The 9,010-nt window shown below is 30.4% G+C and overlaps 1 pseudogene; it reads right to left on the bottom strand.

Moving 5' to 3' along the window:
• Positions 1-446: 446 nt before the first annotated feature.
• On the bottom strand, positions 447-2,165 carry LOC115984597 (annotated as a pseudogene).
• Between the last annotated feature and the right edge of the window lie 6,845 nt (positions 2,166-9,010).

Below are 9,010 nucleotides of genomic sequence, written 5' to 3'. Positions count from 1 at the left end.
TGAGGTCGCAGATTGTCTAGTACTTTTGTTTCAGTTTGTACTTCATGGGTGTCAGAGTTCCATTGGAAAACTAACTCATTAAGATAATTTTTACTTTTCAAGTCGGCCTTTGAAGCATCTATGGCATTGACTACATACTCCAGCTTTGAGATTGTAAGTGTACTTCGAAGATGTGAAAGCTTGCCCAATTCATTGATCCTTGACCCACTATCTTTGCTCACAACAAAATTAGTCAACACTCAAAAGACTCTTCAATCTTCCAAATGCAACTGGCATCTCTGCTAAGTTGGTTTCACTTGCATCTAGATGGCGTAAATTAATGAGGTCTCCAATGTTTTCTGGTAACACAGTGAGATTATAACAACTTGACAACAACAATGTTTGCAAATTATACAAAGAACATGTCGAGCTAGGTAATTCACCGATTAAAGTGTGGCAAAGGTCCATTAACGTAGATGAATCAATTCACCCAAAAAGTCAGGCCGCTTACGGATCGCTTGACCAGAAAAAGAAAGCACACGTAAGTGCTTCAGAATTGGCAAATATAAATCACTTACCATTTTGCTTAAGGCAGAGCATTGAGCACGATTTGAAAAGCTTAGTGGAAGGAAGGTTCGAAGAGACTTCAATTCCTGAAGTGCCACGAATTTCTCAGGGCCATCGAGGCGGTTGGTTGACAATGCAAAATGGCGAGCCTTTTCTGAAATTCCATACAGTTTGCCATCCTCAAACCTGCAACAAAATTCTCCAGATGCAAATTGAGCTAAATCATTCACAAGGTCATGCATCACAAAGAACAATTTGTTGCGAGGCGATTGTTGAAAAAATGACCACGATAATAGTTCACGAAAGTACTCATTTCCAACCTCTTCCATTGTGTCATTACCCTTTTGTTGCTGTAGGAAACCTTCTGCCATCCACAAGAAAACCAATTTCTCTTTTTCAAACTCATAGCCCTTAGGAAAAATTGAACAATAAGCAAAACATTGTTTGAGATGTGAAGGGAGATGATAGTAGCTCAATAACAAAGCGGATAGTATGTTACTCTAGTCATTAGGTAGATCCCATATCTTGCTTTTCAGTATTCTATGCCATTCCTCAACTTCTACTTTCGAGTGCAAGAGGGTTCCAAGTGTTTCTGTAGCTAAAGGCAGGCCGTTGCATTTTTTGACAATCTCCTCACTGATTCTCTTTAAGGTTGGTTGTTCTGAAGGGTTTCTCGTATTAAATGCATGTTTTGCAAATAATGACCAGCAGGCTTCAAATGACAACTGCGGCAAAGGATAAGTAACAACAGCATGCATGATTGATGCAACAATTTGATTACGAGTTGTCACAATAATTTTACTCCCATAGGCTCCAACTAATAAGGGTCTTGACAGCAAATCTCAATTACTAAAGTTCACATTCTAAATGCCATCTAGAACAAGTAGAAATCTCTTTCCCTTTAATTTCTGCTTTAGTTTGACTTGAAGAACATTCAGGTCTCTGACATTGCAATCGCTTGGAGTGATTGATTCAAAAATGGTTCTTGTGATGTTTAAAACATCAAATTCTTCTGAAACATAAGCCCATGCTCTTAGTTCAAAATGTTCATCCACCTTTGAATCATTATACAAGAGCTGAGCGATGGTCGTCTTGCCAACCCCACAAATCCCAACTATAGCAATCACAACCAATTCTCGCACACTACCAGCAAGCAAAAACTCCATTAGTTCCTCTTTATTCTTTTCTCTGCCAAACACTTCGGATTCATCAACTAAAGACGTTGTGGGAAACATGCATGATGGTTTCCCCCTTGCAATTCCATTGAGATTGAGCAGATCTCTCTGGTTGGATAAAGAATCTAGTCTTTCAACTATCTTTTTCAGCATGGCTTCTTGATTACGCGGATTAAGAACAGAGAATTGACCAGGTGCTACCTGTTTTCCATTGGCCTTAGCTTCAGCTTCCAACTCTCCTAGTAAAGCTATGGTGGCAATCTCATCCAGCAAATCATCAGCATTGTAGGTAGCATCTTTGAGCTCATTGATCCACCCTTTTACTGCCTGATTCGTAATCTGGTTCTCCTCTGCATGAATGACCACTGCATTAACAGTCAGCAGAGCTGTCTTTAGCTTGTGAAAGAGTGTTTGATCAAAATCCTGACCTCGGAAGAAGGCCATAACCTAGGGAGAAGCCAGCCTATCAAACAGCACTTCAAAAAATGCAGAAAGTAATGCCCCTCCCACAAGTTCGGGAAGCATTTTTTTGTTTTTGCTTGTTTTTTGTTGCTTTATCAAGAACAACAATGAAAAAAAGAGCTTGTGAATGTGTCTGCAATCTGCAACAATTGCTTCTTTTCTTATTCCTATATAACCTTGAATCTAATGGGAACCTTCTTTTCTTATTCCTATATTTTGATTTATTTATTTATTTTGTGATTTGGTTGGATCGCCTAATATGATTTTTAATATGTGGTCTTCATAGTAGCTTTGAATTGATCGCTGCCTATGATCAAGTCAAAAAAATATTCAATTCATATGGTTTTTAATTAGACCAAACATAGGTAAGATTAAAGAATTTATTTTCAATAAATTCTAGGAAACTACATGTATCATAGTACCAATATTCACTTGGTTTAAGGATTAAGTTCTTTTAACTCATTTTTTCTAAAGCTACCAAACACTAGAAAATACAGAAAATTATTTTTACATAATGTTTACATAAAAAATTCATCTCCTAGTTATAGAATTTTTTTATTTTTAAAAAAAGTATTGTATTTTATATTTCTTTCATTGAAACAAACTTCCAAAATAAGAAATAGTATTAATCTTTAGATTGAGCCGGCCAAACATCAATATATTACTAAAAGCTGAAGCGTAGCGTTTAATGCTGCTGCGCTCGCGTTAAGCCACGTCAATGTCCACGTCATCATCTTTTTTTTTTTTTTTTTTCCATTTTCTTATAATTATTTATAATTTTTTTTTATTTCATATTTACACTTCTCCAACCTTTCTTCCTCCCTTACCTTTTCATCTCCCCACTACTTCTTTAACCTTTCTCCTTCTCTCATTCTCTCACCTTCTCATCTCCCCACTACTCTCTACATTAATATCATTCTTCATCTTTCCCTTCATCTTCCTCTATTTTTGTCTCTTCTTATTCACACTTTCTTACTATAAATTTGTCACTATCTCATTCATTCCATGCATAGTTTTCCCTTACAAAAAAAAGGCTTCTCTCTCTCTCTCTCTCTCACACACACACACACACAATTTTTGAGTGGATTTTTATTTTTTATTTTTCTTGCATCTTTGCTTTAGGTTGATAATTTTTTATATTCTTTAATCTACTTTAGGTTAATGCGATTCAGTTCTCTCTCTCTCTCTCTCTCTCTGATTGTTAAATGTTATCCTATTACATTATAAAGGATTAAATATAAAAATATAATATTATTCTAATACATAGCATGATTTGGATAATTTAATTTGGTAGCTACTGTAATTTGATAGCATGATTTTTATAGTGCTCAATTTAGATGTTAAACTATGAGACTTTAATCATTTTTGTTTATTTTTTAATCCTTTGTGGTAGACAAAGTACTCTATAATGCAATTTATTTAGAGAAAAGCAAAGGTTGGCTAAACAAAAGTTATTGGATGAGAGACAAATTTTATCTTTTGCAATTTTACTTTAATTATTATTATTATTATTTTATAACAATGCATATATAGAAATTTATTTCTTAGATTTTGCTAATAATTGATTATTTGATAATATGTTTGGGGTGGACGAAATTACAATTTCCGCAAAGAAAATAACCTTAGTAGATTATAAATAACAATTTTTTTTCCTAATTGGTCCAATTAATCATAGTTAAGTTTTATTAATTTTTTTAGTTACTTTTTTCAGTGTTTTGGATTGTAGGCAGAAAAAATAAGTTTGAGAAAGTTTGTTTAAAACTAAAAGAATAATTTCTAAATTTTATTTTCTTTTTAATGATTCACAAAATGTTATAAATAAATTTTATTAAAAAATAAATATTTTCGTTAAATTGCCTTTTGAATTTTTGAGAAAAATTGTATTTTTTTTTCATTTTAGTACGACAAAAATTATTAAATTTATGATTTATGATTGTTTCTATATTACATTTATGATTATTCTTATAATGAATAAAAATATAATTACAAAATACATTACTCTTTATTAAATTAGTTTAAATTGTATAAAAAAAAATTTAATAAAACTATCATAAAAATAATTATCATGCGCAACGCGCAAGTTTGTGGCTAATCTATATATATATATATATATATATATATATATATAAAACCGAAACCTTTGGAGCTCCCATAATTTTCCACGTCATCACTATTTTCTTTTTCTTTTTATTTTAGATTCTTTTTATTTTTGGTTCAATTTTCCACGTCATCACTATTTTCTTTTTCTTTTTCTTTTTATTTTAGATTCTTTTTATTTTTCGTTTTATATCTTATCAAGTATTACAATAGTTTAGTTTAAATAAAATTCTATTAGATATATGTTTCAAAAGCTTGAAAATAGCCTTTGGAGCTCCCACAATTTTCCACGTCATTACTATTTTCTTTTTCTTTTAGATTCTTTTTATTTTTGGTTTTATATCTTATCAAGTATTACAATAGTTTAGTTTAAATAAAATTCTATTAGATATATGTTTCAAAAGCTTGAAAATTCTATTTCAACTAAAATTCTATAACAAAAATTTTCACAAATATAAACTTCTGCCAAGGTCGAAACCCTTCATACTCACTCAAATTTTCACAAAGAAAACACACATATCAAATTGAAGCCATAGTAGGAAGCAAGTTGATTCTTCAACGAGAACAAATCCTGTAGTACAAAGGCCACCTAATTGCTTTTAGTTTTGAACTCGATTGTCTTATTAACAACAAAGTCTATGAATTGCAGTGATGGACAGCCGTCCACAAATAACATCCACGCAAGGGCTTGATGTTCTTCTTAATTATCTCATATAATTCTAGGAATTATTTTATTTAATTTTTTTTGGAATTAATATATTTAGATGGTTGGCATAGCAGACAACATAAAAACAATTTTCTGTCATTTATGTTGCCTTCTGCATAACCCTAAATCAATGTTGAAATGTTGTGTTTTACAACCATCTGATCTTGGTAACCAAACCCTGCACCTATGATTGTTTATGATTATTTTTGTTCATTGTTTGTAGTTTAAACCCATTAAAACTTATTGGCTGATGGTATTTCATGGTTTTTTTTTTCCCTTTACTTTTACTTTCAAGGTTGCTAGGAACACAATCTAACATGTGATTTTTTTTCATTGTTTAAAGTTTAGACCCATTAAAATTTAAAACTTATTACTTTATAGGTTCATGTACTTTTTTCTTCTTCTTATTTTTCTCTTTTGAATAGTTATATTTTGTGTTAGTTTTTGCAATATTTGAACATGTTTAGCAGATTTCAACAACTATACCATGTATTATTCTTTTGAAGGTAATCAATTTTTCTTTTATATTTCTCTATTATAAAATCATATATATATATATATATATAGTTTTGTTTCAATAATTTATAGGATGTAAATCTTATGATTCCTTAATATTTTTTGGCCTTTTGGAAGTTTTAACATCTGACTTTTTGAGTTATATTTTTGTAATATCCAAAACTATCTGGAAAATTTCAATAATTATAACCATGAATTATTATTTTGAGTGTAACAAATTTTTCTTTTATATTTCTCTGTTGTGTAGTCACACACACATATATATTTTTATAATTTTTAAGCTCTTAATCTTTTGATTCTTTTCAATAGTTATAAGTTTATAGTCATGAACTATTCTTTAATATTTTTCGTAAGTCATTGCACGTTCAAACAATGACTTCTTTATCAAATTGTAACACAAATTGAAGTTATACAAGAGCAATTAATGTAATAATGTAGTTTCTTAATCAATTTAAAATTTTATAAAATCAATTTAGTTTACCACATAAATAGGTAGGTTCCCGTGCATAGCACGGGTTGGCGACTAGTTTGAATAATATCCAATTCATTATTTTCGATCCCTCTTTTTGGACCTTCATCTTTTTACAATGTTGGACATTATTATTATTATTATTATTATTATTATTATTTTGAGAAGGAAATTGATGGATTTTATTAATGTAATTCAACTACATCCAATTGTAAAATCGAAACAATATGAGATGGAATATCTTCCATCTATACTTGAAAATCTGGTATGCATAATGCATTTCTAGCTAGACTATGAGCAACTCTATTACCATTTCTCTTAATGTGAGAATACAACAATCTTACAAAATTGTTCGCAAGCACTTTCACAAGCCCGTTGGTGATAAGCTACGCTCCTTTGACTTCAAAGCTTGAATCAAGACAAGAGAATCACCTTCAAGGATAGCACTATGAAATCCCAACTCAAACGCAAAAGACAAAGCCTTGAAGGTTGCCAGTGCCTCAATCTCTTCAGCCTTGTATACTTGAGGGATTTTTTGAGAGCAAGAAGCCAAAACATCCCCATTACTATTCCGTATCACCACACCAATACCGGACATATTAGATGCACCAAAACCAGCACCATCAAAATTTATTTTCACCAGCCCACTTGGCGGACAACTCCACCTTGTCCCTCCACTGCCATTGGTAACTCACTGAGATGTTGGACAAGTTTTGTTTTATATGTTGTATTTACCTTCTTTTTTAATATATATATATATATATATGTGTATGTATTTTTGGGTTTATTCTCCTCGTACCATGTGTATAGTCCCTTTACCTTTTTAATTTAGACACTTCAAATTTTGAGTAAATTAGATTTTAAACTCTATAGTTCAAGGGTATAATAAATTATCTTATAGTTTCAAAATGAACAAATCTAGTATTGAAGTTTTAGAAAATAACAAATTAAACTTTAATTAATTTAAGCAACATCACATTAGTTGAGGGTTTGATTTGTTACTTTTCAAAATCTTGGGGTTTAATGTGTTATGTATTGAAACTATAAGATTTTATTATTTTTAGAAATGTCAAGATTTAATTTGAAACCGTTAAAATTATAGGGTTTAATTTGTTACACCCCCTAAGTTATATGGTTTAAAATATAACTTTTCCTAAACTTGTTTTATTGTGATTAATAAATAGTTTTTACCGCATCTATATATCTATATATATTTAAAAGTTAAAGCGTAGCATTTATTGTTGTTATGCTCCTGTTAAACCACATTAGCGGTCACATTACTATTTTATTTTATTTTTTTGGTTTTCCATCTTTATTGATTGTCTATTGCAAAATTAATTTTTTGCGGCCAAATGTGATGCAATTCACGCCATCATAAATTCTAATTGTCTATTGTCTATATTGAAAGCTCATTTCAACATTGAGTGTCATTTTCTTTCCATCCTTATATACACACACACACACACATTTTGCTACTCAATCATTGAGCCACATCATCTACTTATTTTTTATCTCTTCTTTTTTTTTCTAAACTTTTCTTCTCACTACTATCTACAAAAAAACAAAAACAAAAACAAAAACAAAAACCTTTTCTTGTCCCTATTTGTACACACCTATGTACGGTTACACTTCATCCAGCCTTTCCCTTCTCTTTTTGCCACTTTAACCCCCCCCCCCCCACACTACTCGCTACTTCACCATTACATTTCATCATTTTCACTTTTTTATTTATAATTTGACTCTTCTTCTTCCCAGATTATTTGTACACATCTACTGTTACACATCCTCCAACCTTTCTCTTTACCTCTTTACCTCCCCCACTACTCTTTACTTCACCGTTACAATTCCTTCATCATTTTCCCTTTTTTTATAACTTGACTCTTCTTCTTCTCATTTTATTTGTACAAACCTACGGTTACACTTCCTCAAACTTTTCCCTTCCCTTTTTGCCTCTTTACCTCCCCCTCTACTCTCTACTTCACCGTTGCACTTCCTTTATCATTTTTTTCTTTTTTATAACTTGACTTTTTTTCATCCCATTTTATTTGTACACACCTACAATTACTCTTTCTCCAACTTTTCCTTCCCTCTTTGCCTCTTTACGTCCCCCACTACTCTCTACTTCACCATTACACTTCCTTCGTCATTTTCTCTTTTTTATAACTTGACCCTTCTTCTTCCTATTTTATTTGTATAAATTTGATATCATTTCTCCCATTCAATCCGTATATTTTCTCATACAAAAATTGCAAGTACTCTCTCTCTCTCTACTTTCTTTTGGTGAATTTTTGTTCTTTTTTATAACTCTAATTAAGATTGATGGTTTTTTTTTTTTTTAATATGTGTTTTGGTATTGTGTGTGTGTGTGAGTTTTTATTTTATTTTAAATTTCTCATTACAAAGTCTTCTCTCTCCCTTTTATATCTTTGATTGAATTTTGGTTTGAGTTAATACTTATTTTTTTTTTTTTAATATGGCCATGAATTCAAATATTTCTACCAATTTTTTAAATAATAAATTATGATAAGGTTTGTCTTTTATTTCTTTGGTTTCATTTTAATTTTGGTTAAGATAAATTTGTAATTTTGTGATGAGTTTTGATTATCATGATATCTACTTATTCTTTAAGAGAGTTGAAACTTATAAAGTTTAGTTGTATATTAGGTTAATATAACACACTACAACAAAAATTAGAAAGATATGGTTCACCTTAAAAAAAATATTAATCAAACACACAAAAATAATAGTATGATATATTTGTAGAGAAGATAAAAAAAAATACGTGAAGAAATATTTTTAAAAAATTGAAAATACTTGAATTAAGTGTTTCTTTTTATATATTGCACCCCATTATATAATATTTATATATATTCCCACGCATTGCGTGGGTCTGCAACTAGTTATATGTACAACTGAATCATTAAACTAGTGGATTCCAGTTAGCACAACCATTATAGGTTGAAACTCTATAAAAAAAAAATTCTATTACTAGAAGTTAGAAAAAAATTATAAAAATTATTTTTAATTATTTTAATTGTC

The sequence above is a fragment of the Quercus lobata genome, chromosome 4 (assembly GCF_001633185.2).
Source record: "Quercus lobata isolate SW786 chromosome 4, ValleyOak3.0 Primary Assembly, whole genome shotgun sequence".
In the NCBI taxonomy this organism is placed as follows: Eukaryota; Viridiplantae; Streptophyta; class Magnoliopsida; order Fagales; family Fagaceae; genus Quercus; species Quercus lobata.
Note: the sequence above shows the minus strand (reverse complement) of the source record. Positions and strands in the feature narration are given on the sequence as shown.